The sequence below is a fragment of the Ailuropoda melanoleuca genome, chromosome 14 (genome assembly GCF_002007445.2).
Source record: "Ailuropoda melanoleuca isolate Jingjing chromosome 14, ASM200744v2, whole genome shotgun sequence".
NCBI lineage: Eukaryota > Metazoa > Chordata > Mammalia > Carnivora > Ursidae > Ailuropoda > Ailuropoda melanoleuca.
The window spans coordinates 94,988,280-95,001,458 of record NC_048231.1 but is presented as its reverse complement, the minus strand read 5'-3'; positions in this window follow the sequence as shown (position 1 = coordinate 95,001,458).

Below are 13,179 nucleotides of genomic sequence, written 5' to 3'. Positions count from 1 at the left end.
GAAATAAATTTATTTATTTATCATTTATTTAATTTTTTTTTAAGTTGGCTTCACACCTGGTGTGGGGCTTGAACTCATGACCCTGAGATCAGGAGCTGCATTCTCTACCGACTGAGCCAGCCAGGTGCTCCTAGAAACGTTTTTTAAAATAATATTTTATAATTTTTTCTGGCATATAAGTTTCTAATGCTTTTCATATATGGATTTTTTATATCCACCAAACTTACTGGTTACTTTTATAGTTTTTAGAGTTTCTCTGATGCTATATGCTACAAAAGATCACATCATTAAAGTCTTGTGACAATTTCATTTCCTTTATTGTACATTTTATATCTTTTTCATATCTTATTTAGCTGAATTGGTTTTCTGGTATAACCCAGAAAAGTAGCAGTGATAGTGACACTGACTTTGAATGGGATATTTTATATTTTCACCAAGTTCTAATATGCATACTGTAAGATTTGGTAAGTTTTATCTGGCAAGACTTTGAATGGATCAAGTTTCATGTTTTTTTTTTTTTCCCTTTTGGTCCTTTATGTTTGAAAGCATATATTTAATTTACCATTAAAACTTGTAACAACCACTCTTGGCCTAATAATGTTTACTGTTTTCAAGAGCTCTAAAGTTTTTCCTTTACAAGGTGGTTTAAATCTGATCTCTCATTTGCTGATTCATCTAGGATTTTAGTTCCCCTTTTATAAGTAAATTACCATTATCTTTATATTGACTTTTGTGGTTAGTGTTTATTTAATTTTTTTGCTTTTTTAGAAGTTTGGTTTCCTTCTTACTTAACTACATCTCCATGACTCATTAAATTGGTATAGCCATTATGGAAAATGATATGGAGTTTCCTCAAAAAAACTAAAAATAAAACTACCATATGACCCAGCAAATCCTCTTCTGGTTATCTGTCCAATGAAAACGAAAACACTAATTTAAAAAGATGTATGCACCCCCATATTCACTGCAGCATTATTAACAATAGCCAAGACATGAAAACAACCTAAATGTCTATCTGTGGATTAATGGATAAAGAAATTATAGTGATAGATAGATAAATAGATGACAGATATAATGAAAAATACTTTTCAACCATAAGAAAGAATTAAATCTTGCCATTAATGACAATATGGATAGAACTTGAAGGCATTATTCTAAATAAAATAAGTCAGACAGAGAAACACAAATATCATATGATCTTTCTTATACGTGGAATATATATATACATATTTTTCTTTTTTTTAATATATGTATTTTAAATTGCAAGAGTGTATGTATATAAAACCAAGCCCATAGATACAACAGATAGATAGGTGGTTGCTGGCACAGGGGGATGCAGGGTGGGAGAAATGGGTGAACTCTTTGTTCGTTTAGTTTGAATAAATTGAATAAAAACTTAGTAAAATTAAATAATAAAAAAATGTCTTAAAGGGAGTTGGACATTAGAATACAATTAAGAAACTAGTATTTAGGGAAGACAGTATGATAGTAATATGGGTACTTGAATGTTCCTTGAATATTATTAAAAATCAATGCAAACAGTATTGTCGTTAATTTTATAGGAAAAGTAAGTCTCCGAATCTGGATTAATCCACTAAACTCACTCCAACCGCATTTGATATACTTTTACTTCTATACAGTTTCATTTTCCAGTAAAATATGAATGTGTTCTTAAGAGAGGTTAAGTAATAACCTTCCAGAAGACTTAGTGCAAAATGGGCCCAGAAATCAAAAGAAGTAATCCTATACCCTCGTCCCCTGCCCCTTTACCTAAATTACTGGTGACAAATTGCTCACATCTGCAGTTGAATGAAACTGTGCCAACGACAACAACTTTCCCTCTCCAGCATCTTCTTGAGCAGGCCGCAGACTCACATGGCCACTGAGACTGCCAAGTACATTTAGGAATTTTCTGAAGTAAATTAAAACCCTGTAAAGAGGTCCAGCTACCTGAAAGCTCTTGGCAGAAAACAGAAACTATATTTTTAATTTAAACTATGCAAACACTGAAGATATAGCAACAGAATGCATTCTGAAGACTCATAGGAAGGGTTGTTGGGTTTTGAGAATTTAGGTCATCTCCACAGCTTCCTAAAGCTTGGATTGTACCATAGTAGTCTGATTATAGAAGCTGGAATATCTCATAGAGATAGCATTTTCTTCCACTTTAGTTGACTAATGATTTATGAATCCCACAATTCAGAGAGTGGGAGAGGGAGAGAGATTTGGAAAGAGAGAGATAGGGAGGGAGGGAAGCATATTAACTAGAAGATAGAAAAAATAATACTTGTCTACTGGTTTGCCATTGTTCAGATATTAACCACTAACCTGTGATTTGATTTTTTGATAACTGTGTAATTGAAGATTCTGAAAATTGTATGGACCAAGACCTTGATAAATAATGTTATTTTAACCAAAAGGGGATTTATCCCAAGACATTGCCTTTTTTTCTGGGAAATGAAGCCCAGATAGTTTGATTTCCTCAAAATCACAGTTAGCTGGTGACAAAGCTGGGATAGAACCCACATCTCCTACCACATCCTACATCTACATATCCTAAAAGATAATCTAAAAATAACAACAATAAGTATCAAAAGTAATCAGTGCAGAAATTTGGCAGAAAATTTCAGAAAAGAATCCAAACTCTCTCAAGTGCCAAATTACTTAGGAAGCAAAAACTTTTCTTAAAGTTTAGCACAGAATGCTTCAAAATGTGATTTTCTTAGAAAACCATGGTAGTTTTCCATTACAGTGACTTATTATGACATTGTGAAATGAAATCTATTTCTAATGCATCTGAATTTGCATTTGCAGTGGCCCTACCACCATGGCCCATGTTATTAAGCTTTTGCATACAGAGGTAAAATTCTGAATTCTCATGTACTTGAGGCTAAAAATTAATGACTTTAGTGTAATTGCAAAGTAGGCTAGTGAGGTCAGGAATTGAAATCTTTATCTATGGTCCTGATTTTTTTTTTTCTCCTCCGAGTTTCAAAAAGCAATAAAGTACCTTTATCTCTATTCTCTCTGTAGGTTAGTGATGACAATTCAATGTGTGAAGTTGAGGTTTCTTTCTTAAAATTGTTCTCCTAACTTTATTCATCACCAGCAAACATTCCCTTTTATTTTCTAACATAATAGTAGGTGCTGAAAGTGCCTTACTTTCTCCGTGAAACTGTGATATATTCAGTAATCGCTGCAGCAGTTGTAAATGATGAAGGGAAAACATTGGTGGAATATTTGAAATGTAAATTATAAATATGTAATCCTTACAGAAACACAATCCCAAACAGATGTATGAATAATGAAAGCAAAATATACATAGTGACTTTAACAATATGAATTTTGCTATATTATAAGCTGAAAAAACTATATAAAATTATTTCTCAAACTGTTTTTATGTATCTGCTAAGAATAGTGTTATGAATATGTCTATGTCTGGAAGGTCATGAAGATTGTTACGTGAAGTCTATCAAGATGCCAGTATCTAATTCCACACTCGGAACATAATAGGCTCTAAATGAGCTGGTGATTTGCAGGAAAAGGACCTCCAAATCCTTAAATCTTGTCCCACAACCCTGAGGCTTTTCCTACTGCTAGTGTCCTGAAGGAAATATAAATGGGGGGCATGGTATTTAATAATCACAATTTATTACTAGTTTGGGCTTATCCTCTTGTCCTTATCCAATCCTTCCAAGTGCTCTTGGTTGGGTTATTTTTTAGTGGAGCCTTTCTCCTTAGACTTGAGGGAGGCCTCTGGTGCCTATTTGAGGCTCATTCACAATGTCGACTCTGGTTTCAACTTTTGACCTTCATAGAGGTAATCTAATGAGAATTTCAAATAGGAGAAGGTACAAAATAATTACTTGAATGTCAAAGCCCTAAATGTCTACTTCTATCACCAAAACCAAACAGCATATTAGCATCTTGGCAGAAGTGTTTCTTAGCTGTAGCGTCGGAACAGCCCCCATGGCAGAGGAGGAAGTTAGGTAAGCGGCGGGAGGAAGTGCCGTGTTTCTGTGATGCTCGTGCCTGTGGTCGAGAGTCCGCAAAGCGCGGACATGTTACTGATGGGCGCGCAAATCAAGACAGCCGGCTCCCGGCAGCATGCTAAAATAGAGGTATCATAAATACCTGAAAATGAGTGCTACCAAAACATTAGCGAATTTGAGATTTTATATTATAAACCTTCACCTCCCTGATTGCAGAGTCCAATAATCACACTCTGGGGAGCACCAAAATTTTCTCTAGCTAAATAAAGTTTTGAATTCAAAAGCAGATTCTGTCGCAAGTCTGATTGGTGGATCCTGTTGGAAAAAATTTAAATATATAAGAAATTACCTCATTTTGACTATAAACTTTATAGGAAATGACTATGGGTCAATAATTTTCTTCAATTTTGGCTAGGAATATCCACCAGTGTTGGGGAAAATATTGAGTATTACAGAAAACCTAAAGTGGCATCAGATTTCTTAGCATCAAGGATGAGAAAAAAAAATGTTCAGAATCTAGACTTATCATAGTACTCAAAATTATAAGCCTTTTTTGGGTTGTTTTGCTATCTTCTTGTACATGGACTTAAAGTATACTGATTAATCTTTGTCAGCAGTCCTACTATGTTTTGCTCTCCCTTTCATTTCCAAAATTCATTTTTTTTCCTGCATTCTCATTTCATCTTCATTATTACAGATTTATTTTAACACTAACAGTTAATTTGGTCTATCCTTTAATATTTCATTGGCATTATTTATAATATTAGACTTTTTGCCTGTGGCTTAGCTCAAACTTTGTGTAGCATTTTGTTGTTGTTGCTCAAGTATCTAAGACTTCAGAAATATGTAAAACACTTGTAATTTTATCAATTTGATTAAATTCAAATCAAGTCAGTTTCACATTACACATTTTAGAAATTCTAAGCTTAAATTCAAAAAGTCTGTGAAAATAAAGCCCAGAATAGCCTGTGTTGGCATTTCTCGGTATCGATCTTTAAATTAGCAGGTGTCATTTTCATTTGAGTACTGAATGCTGAATACTTGACTGAAATCACATGAAAATCTGGTTCAATAGTCTGCAAATAACTGCTTATTGTGTGTGTGTGTATCCGTGTATGTGTGTGCACATGTACACGTGACAGAAAGAGACGAAGGGAAAGCTTAGCTTTCACGTTTACCTCTCTAGGGCAAGAATTCTACCGCACTGTCATTCCTTCATGGAGGGAAGAGTGGCCATGCTGGGGAGGAGCTCACCTGGAGGAGACAAGTCAGAACTGAGCCGCAGGGGTGGGTTGGTTTGTTTTCCTGTTTCACTGAACACATTATTCCTCCTCCCTCCTGAGGACTACATACCAGCTTCCCAATTACTCAGAAGTTCTTACCATAGGAATAAAAATAAAAAGGCAAGAAGAGGACAAAGATAGTTCCTCCTACATAAGCTATATGCTGTTTATACAGTTTCTATAAACTTTATTATAACACTTGCGCCTGATTTATAACCAAACCTCTGTGCTTCTCAGTCCGCTCTGTCTCACTCGCAATATCAAGGGGCTGTTGCAAGACTCAATTGCACACTTTAAGATTTCACCCTCCCCAGAGCAAATAGCACAACGATGGTACATAACTACACATGTTGGAACCCATAATCCCTCAGACATATCTTTTTCACCTTAAACACAGAGTATGTTGACTTTAAAGATGGGGAAAAGAAATATCCTACAAGGTCATTCATCCTCTTTTCCCCTTGAATTTGAGATTACTACCAACAGATGCAGAGATTTCCCGTTGATAGAAAGTAGTGCATACGACGTGTTCAGTTTCAGAGACACAGCTCAGTTGTTCAGATGAAACAGTGTAGATAGAGGTGTTTACATTAAAATCATATGGAAAATATTTTCAGTGAAAGGAGAAAAAAATACTACAAAGAAAAATTCATCATAATCAAAACCCTGGATGAGCGATCAATCAACAAATACCAGTAAGTAGGAGAGAGCTGACAAGTACATTTGATTATATGTTCCCCAATGTGGTCAGTGAATCTGTACAGAGGGGAAGTTGTTCTTCATTTTATATAAGTGGTTTCTTTGTCAGTTCTCTTTCTCCTTGTTCTTGAGTCATTTCAGTAATGTCCATTATGAGGAAAGGAAATTAAAAGAACTATATTGTTGCAAAGGTTTGACATCCAATAAATCATATTTATGAAAATATGCCATGTTTTATTCATTAATACAAGCATTAACATGACAACTTGGAAGTCTCCTCAGTAGGAATTTTGACCTCCAAAGCTAGTAAGGAATAACCACATTGGTATTTGTTCAAACTCCTAATTGAGTGTCTAGTTTTTTTTGAAAAACTGTGAAAATAAGTCAGATGAATAAGGGAAGAGTGATTGAGAAAGATTTACAATGATGTTTAGACACCGGTTGATTATTTAAGGGGATTGTATGATTTTTTACCATAAATCGTGATAAAAATAAAGGATCAAAGTTCACTTCCTTAGCTTACAGATGTTGAAGAAAACGTTAAAATTAAGTTACATATGAAAAGTATAAAAATTAAGCTAGATAAGAAAATATGGTATTCTTTTGTGTGATCTTTTTCCTTGGCAAGATCCATGATGCAGGTGACTCATTTCAATAACAGAGAGAAGAGGAAAGTAAGTTTCAGAAAGTAAGTTTGGTAATGGTAATAGGTTTCATCAAGGGCAGGAATCTCCCTTCGATGGTAGGAAGCTGAATTCCAAACTAAGTGACTCCCTCCATGTCTGGAACTGGTTAGTAGCAGAGCCCAGGATACAACTCGGTTTTCCTGATGCCGGCACTGGTCAGTAAGTTTCCCAGCACGGCTGTTACCTTGAGCCAGCCAGAGCACGTACAAGTATCTTGAAGTTGATGGTTAGAAATGATCATTCAGAATAGATTGTCATACTTAAACTAAGCACATTTTTAAATTATGTATCAAGCATGTAACTTTCCTGTGATTCCAGCAAAAATCTCAGTTTTCTATCTTGAGGATCACTTACTGAATTATTCAGTTTTTAATTACAAGTACATCAGTGCACCAGAATTTCTATGCGTAGGGAGGGTTTTAGGACCCATCAACTGTAAGTGATGCCTGAGGTTCAAATTTACACAATCATGGGAAACACAGCAATTTTTCATATTAAATAATGTGGGTAGGAGTGGTGTGGACAGACACTGGGAATTAAACGATTCCAACCAGCTGCTTGATGCTGAGCCTCAAGTGGGTTCCTTCCAGCTAGTTGAAGTCAGTAGGGTATGGAAAGACTACCAGAATCCATATTGGCCTCACCCCTCCCGTTTCTCCTTTACCCACCCGCTGTTGTGCCAATCTTGACTCTCAATCTCCTTCTGATAGGCAGTCACACACACACACACACACACACACACACGGGTCTCTCTTTTGCAGAGCTTTATGCACCTTTTTCTGGGGTCAAAAGGCTATCATTCTCTCTTTTTCTCTCTCTGAACCAAATTGTCTATGTGGGGAGTGTGCAATTTTTACACTAGTTGCATTTCAAGGATGTGTGAAATCTTCCACGTACTCCGACATAAGATCAGTAGCAAGGCTACTCCGTTGTCAGCTTGTTCATGATGATTGATCTTAAGGAGAATTTCCTTTCATCAGCCAGAGAGGAGGATCATTTGGCTGATTTATTATTAAGGCTCATCACCTTGGAAGTTTCCTTAAAAGACCTTTCTGTGTGACATGTAATCTCCATCAGCAGATATATTTTACATGACATCTGCAGTTCAATACATACCTGGAATATAAACTGTTTTAAGATTTTAGTTAATGTTCTACATTGCACAAATTGCTGTTTTAGCATTTATTGCTTGGTCATTTTTCTCTGCCTTCAGTGCTTTTGGCCTATCTAGGCAAAGTGGAATGAGCAGGTTGCTTTTCTAACGCAATTCAGATGAAATCTGTTGCAGACTGTTTTCAAGCCTTTTGAGTGGAGGGAGTGTGTCTAAAATGATGCAGAAAATATAAAACTCTACAGATAGATAACTGGAATAAATGGCCTGATCTTAAGAAAAAATATTTCCTCTCCCTCATGTACCCTCATGCCATTCTAACAATTCTCTCTAGGATATTCTGTCAATTAAAAAGTCTTAGTATTTTATCTATCATGCTACATAGTTCCACGTAAAGTGATAATAGGTTTATATTCATGTTTTTACTTTTTTACTATCAAAATACAGAATTTATTTTAAATAGGTGTTTATAAAAGCTATTATTTTAAAATAATGAGATCTTATAAAAGAGTGGTACATTAAAAGTTTAACATTGAACTTTTTAATTGAAAGAATTCTTCGGAGTCTGTTCTTGTCACACGGATGGAGAAGGTGAAGACCTAAATAAGTTCACAGAGGTACAGGACCACAAGTGCAATGCACATCTCTTCACTCACAATTTTTAAGCAATTTAATAAATTATACCATGGATATTATATGTGTGTATAATATATACACATATACACGTATACTATGCATAATATATATATAACATATAATACATATCTATTGTATGTAATATAATATACAATTATGTTATATATACATTATAATATATGTTATTATAAAATATATACTTTGTATTATAGAAATATCTAAAATATATATATATATGATACCAGATATCTATAGTATATCTAACATATTACATATATAATATGTATTTTATATATTGTACATATGTAATATACAATGTAGTATATATGTGTGTATATATATATGCTACTATGTATGAACACATCACACTTTACATATAAGTTTATTCTCATTTAACATATTAACATTGTAAATAAATTAAAATATATTATAGGTATTGATTCACTATAACATATTTTTATGTAGAGTTAATGTATTTCCATGGTACTAATACTCTATACAACATGAATGGATTTGGAAAGGGAGCCCAAGCCCAGTGGATAAGCACTATTTGAATAAGATATCTATTGGAACCCCTTTACCTCACTCTTCATTACTATTTCTGTTAAACATACACGTTTATGAAATTGCTCATACTATTTGCTAATGATCAACAAGAGTAATAATATATTATAGAAATACATTAACTAATAGTTTGAGTTCCTTAAATTTTAATTTTGTATTTTAATTCATTTTAATCTAATTCTGGTATTTAGCGGCACATTAGTTGAAGTCAGTCTCAATTTCATCTCTAGCTGTGTCTGCTCTGCTATTAAATTTCAGGAATAGGAGTGTCTCTATGTAGGGAATTAGCTGTTTAAAATTTATTTTGTAAGGGTCTCTGGGTGGCTCTGTCAGTTAAGCATCTGACTCTTGATATCAGCTCAGGTCATGATCTTAGGGTTCTGATATCGAGCCCTGCGCTAGGCATGGAGCCTGCTTGAGATTCTCACTCATTCTCCCCCTCTGCCCCTATCCCCCAAAAGTATAAATAAAATAAAATTGATTTTGTAAATTTGATCTAAAATACCAATGTGGCTCAAAATATAAATCAATTAAAGAGAATGCAAAAAGAAATCATTCACTATTGACATTCATGGACCACATTTTTCACAAAAGAAAGAAAAAAAAAACAACTTTAGTTACTCTTCCAAAAACCAAGAAAACACTCCACTTGTTCCCCACACTTTTAAGACTATTCTATTGTCTAATTTGGGGTAATAGGGTGTCATTTTTGAAAACAAGAATATGTGGTCCATAAGGGAACTTTGTGAAAAGCCCAATCAAATCTATTTAAATTCAGAAGAACAAATCCATATCATTAAAAGTGAGAATTTGATATCATGGAAAGACATTCTAGAAGAAGGGTAAGGACACTTTGGTGCTACTCTTGCTCTTGAAACTACAAAAATGTGAGTCGTTTCCTTCATACTTCTTTTTTATATTTATTTATGTTAGGATTCCATGAAAATATGAGTCAACCAAACAGACCAATTTTGTTTTTCTATATTTATTTTTTCATGTGATGTTTTAAATTATAGTCTGAAAGACACATACAAATATTGAAAATAAGGAAATGTCTCAGAACCAGGAGCTTTACTATATACCCTTGCACAATAAGGATTTCAATTTTTTTGAATTTGTGGTTAAAACGAAGTTCAAAATTATGTTTAAAGTACAGCAAAATTCTACTTTCAACAATATATAATAATAAATTCCAGCATCTAATAAAAATTACTACATATTCCCAAATTAGAGGAAATCATGCTCTTTGACCATGATAAAAATAGCAATAAATAGAAGCAGAACCAGAAAGTGATAGAAAGATGTTCTTAGGAGATAAGGACAGTTAAATACCTACTACAAACACACTAAACTTTTCCAATATGTTAAAAGAAACCATGAGCATAATTAGAAGAAATGGAAATGGAGTTGGCGAGTATTGCTCAATTTAAAAAAAAGAAAGAAAAAGAAGAAATAACAGGTAACTCCGACTTCATCAAATTTAAAAATGTCATTCTTCAAAAAACCATTAACAAAATGGGTGTTTGTAATGTTATTTAATTCAGTGTCAATTTTTATTAATTAATTAATTGATATATTTATTTGAGAGAGAGAGAGAGAGCAAGTGCGAGCGGTGGGGTGGAGGGGCAGACAGAGAGAGAATCTTATGCAGGCTCCAAGCCCAGCGTGGAGCCCTTTGTGGTGCTCGATCCCATGACCCCTGAGATCATGTCCGCAGCTGAAATCAAGAGTGGGACGCCCTACCGACTCAGCCACCCAGGTGACCCTAGTTTCAATTTTAAAATACTGTAAAATATGTTACTGAAAGGCCTTTTTAAATTTATTTTTTCTGCAATGCACAAATTTTTCCTGATCTATCCATTTTGATCTTGGTAAAACTCAGGGTTAATATGAGCTTAATGTTTTGCTTCTCCTGTAGGCGCTTCTCTGTGCATTTCCATCTGTAGCGCTGCTGCGCGAAGTGGATGCATCACACAGGTTTGCTCTTATCTATAGCATTTTTTGGACCGAAAGTTCTTAAGTAGGGCTCTTTATATGCTGAGCAACAAAGTGCATGAGGAATTTCAATATCCAAAACGCATGGCTTCCAAATTATACCTTGTTAGATTTTCCTCTCCAACGTATCATACCAGCAATTCAACCTTATTTCTTGCTCCATTGCTACCGAGAGTGCCATTTTCTAAAAGATGAAAGGTGAAAGGAGAGTCATCATCTGGCATCGGCATTTTGGCTGATTGTAAAATCCGTGGTCACGAAGTGGAGAGCCAGATGTCCAAAGTTGCACTTGCTTCTACCTGATTCTTGGGAATGACGGATCAACGTGGGGTAGGGGATTTGAAAGTTTGGAGTCCTTGTGATGTAATTTCAGATGATACTGTTCTTGACGCTGAACAACCTCGTTTAGCTGGACTGTCATTGACTTAATTCCTCCCTGATTCTGGGGACACGACAACTTAAATCCTAGTTTCTGATGTTCTCTTGGAAGTTTCTCTCGTGAGTTTTTGTGTGAGGCAGGTGGGAAGTGTGTGGAAAGGACAAGAAGAGCTTTGAATGGGTCTGCATGCCAGACTTCATTTTCTGTTAGATGGTCCATCATTTTTTACTGTTAAACAAAAGACATTTCTTTTAAATATTTGTGCGTTTTTTTGAGTTTAGAGTGCCATTATCATTGATAATTCTGTATTCTGTTAAGCTATTCTTCAAATGTTTTGCTATTTGTTTCAAATATATAATAATCTGGTTCATGGCTTTTCAGTTTTCTGACATAATAGTAAAAGGAATCCTCACATGGAAAAGAATCACTGTATGGTTCAATAATAATGAAATTACATTATGAAAAGTTTCATATGTACATATTTGTTTTATTTGATTAAATGGGCTTGTAGCTGCTAATACATTCTGAATACAGTATCTCAAAGAAACTTCTTGCCTTGCAGCTTTGAGCTAAGTATGTATAATTTTTTAAAAATCAATTTGCAAAACAAGTATATTTGGCATATATTTTTGGATATTGGACTTCATTATAAATTTGAGAATAATGAGTATCGTGCTGAAATATTGGTAGCACTATTCAGCACTTAATATGTCCCAGAAAAATTTGGCAGGGGATAAGAAAGCCTGATTTTGTTGAGTCTTGTTTCAGCTGATTTTATGCAAAAAGCTCAATATTGCTTTTCTCTTCTAATTATTTGTTTAGGCGATCTCACTCAAATTTATTATAACAAAAGCAATTGCATTAACAAAAATAAAATGTACTGACACAAATTTTGTCTCTTTGTGGGACCGAATGATATTAAAAATGCTTTCATTACTCTACTTGTCTCATGTGACTGTGACTGGCTCTATTTTGCATCATTCCTAACGAAAGTGAATTTTATTTAAAATATCAAAAAAGTGAAAATTGTCACGATCCTCTCAGAATCATAAAATTGAGGTAAACTGTAAAACTTTTCAGTTTTTAACTCAACATAATTTTCTAAATTGAAAACCCACTCTGAGCTTTGCTGGGAATTTCTCAAGCTTCCCCAATAACTGAGAACAATGGAGTTGTAACTGGCCATGACATTCATGCCCCTTTAAGGAAAGAAGCGCCCCCACCCCTGTCCCGAAAAGGCCCATTGCTACATGCGATACTGCATCTTGGCCCTTTTTAATGAGTAAGTGGCCTTTATACAGAGACAATTTCAAGTTTTTGCTTTTTGTGAAGCTGGGATTTTGAGCACTGCTCTCCATTCCCAATTTGGTGGTTTGATTTTATGTTTTATCCTGTGTGTATACCTGCAAATAACGATGATGCACAAAAATGGCTGATACAATTTGTTTAGGAGATGATTCTGATGGATTTCAAGTCTCGCGCAGAGCAGACTTTGAGCCACACATCAGTTTACAAACCTTTAGCCTTGAGTTTGATGCTTCATTTATAAGGCCACCGCTCTGCCAAATGGTACCGTGGCTCTGATCCAGACAACTGACTGGTGAAACCTCATAGGGCAGGGGATGTCTGGCTCATGCAGAAACAATATCCAAAGCATTCAAAAGCCAAATAACAACAGCAACAGTACAATGTCAGGTTCTGTTGGTATTAATCAAGTGTTTTCTTGTTCATTGTTTCACTTAATCTGCACAACTGTTCTTTTCAGAAGACATCATAGCCATCTGGTAAACCTCTTTTATTTGACTAGATGTGTCATAGACACCTTCTCATTCAA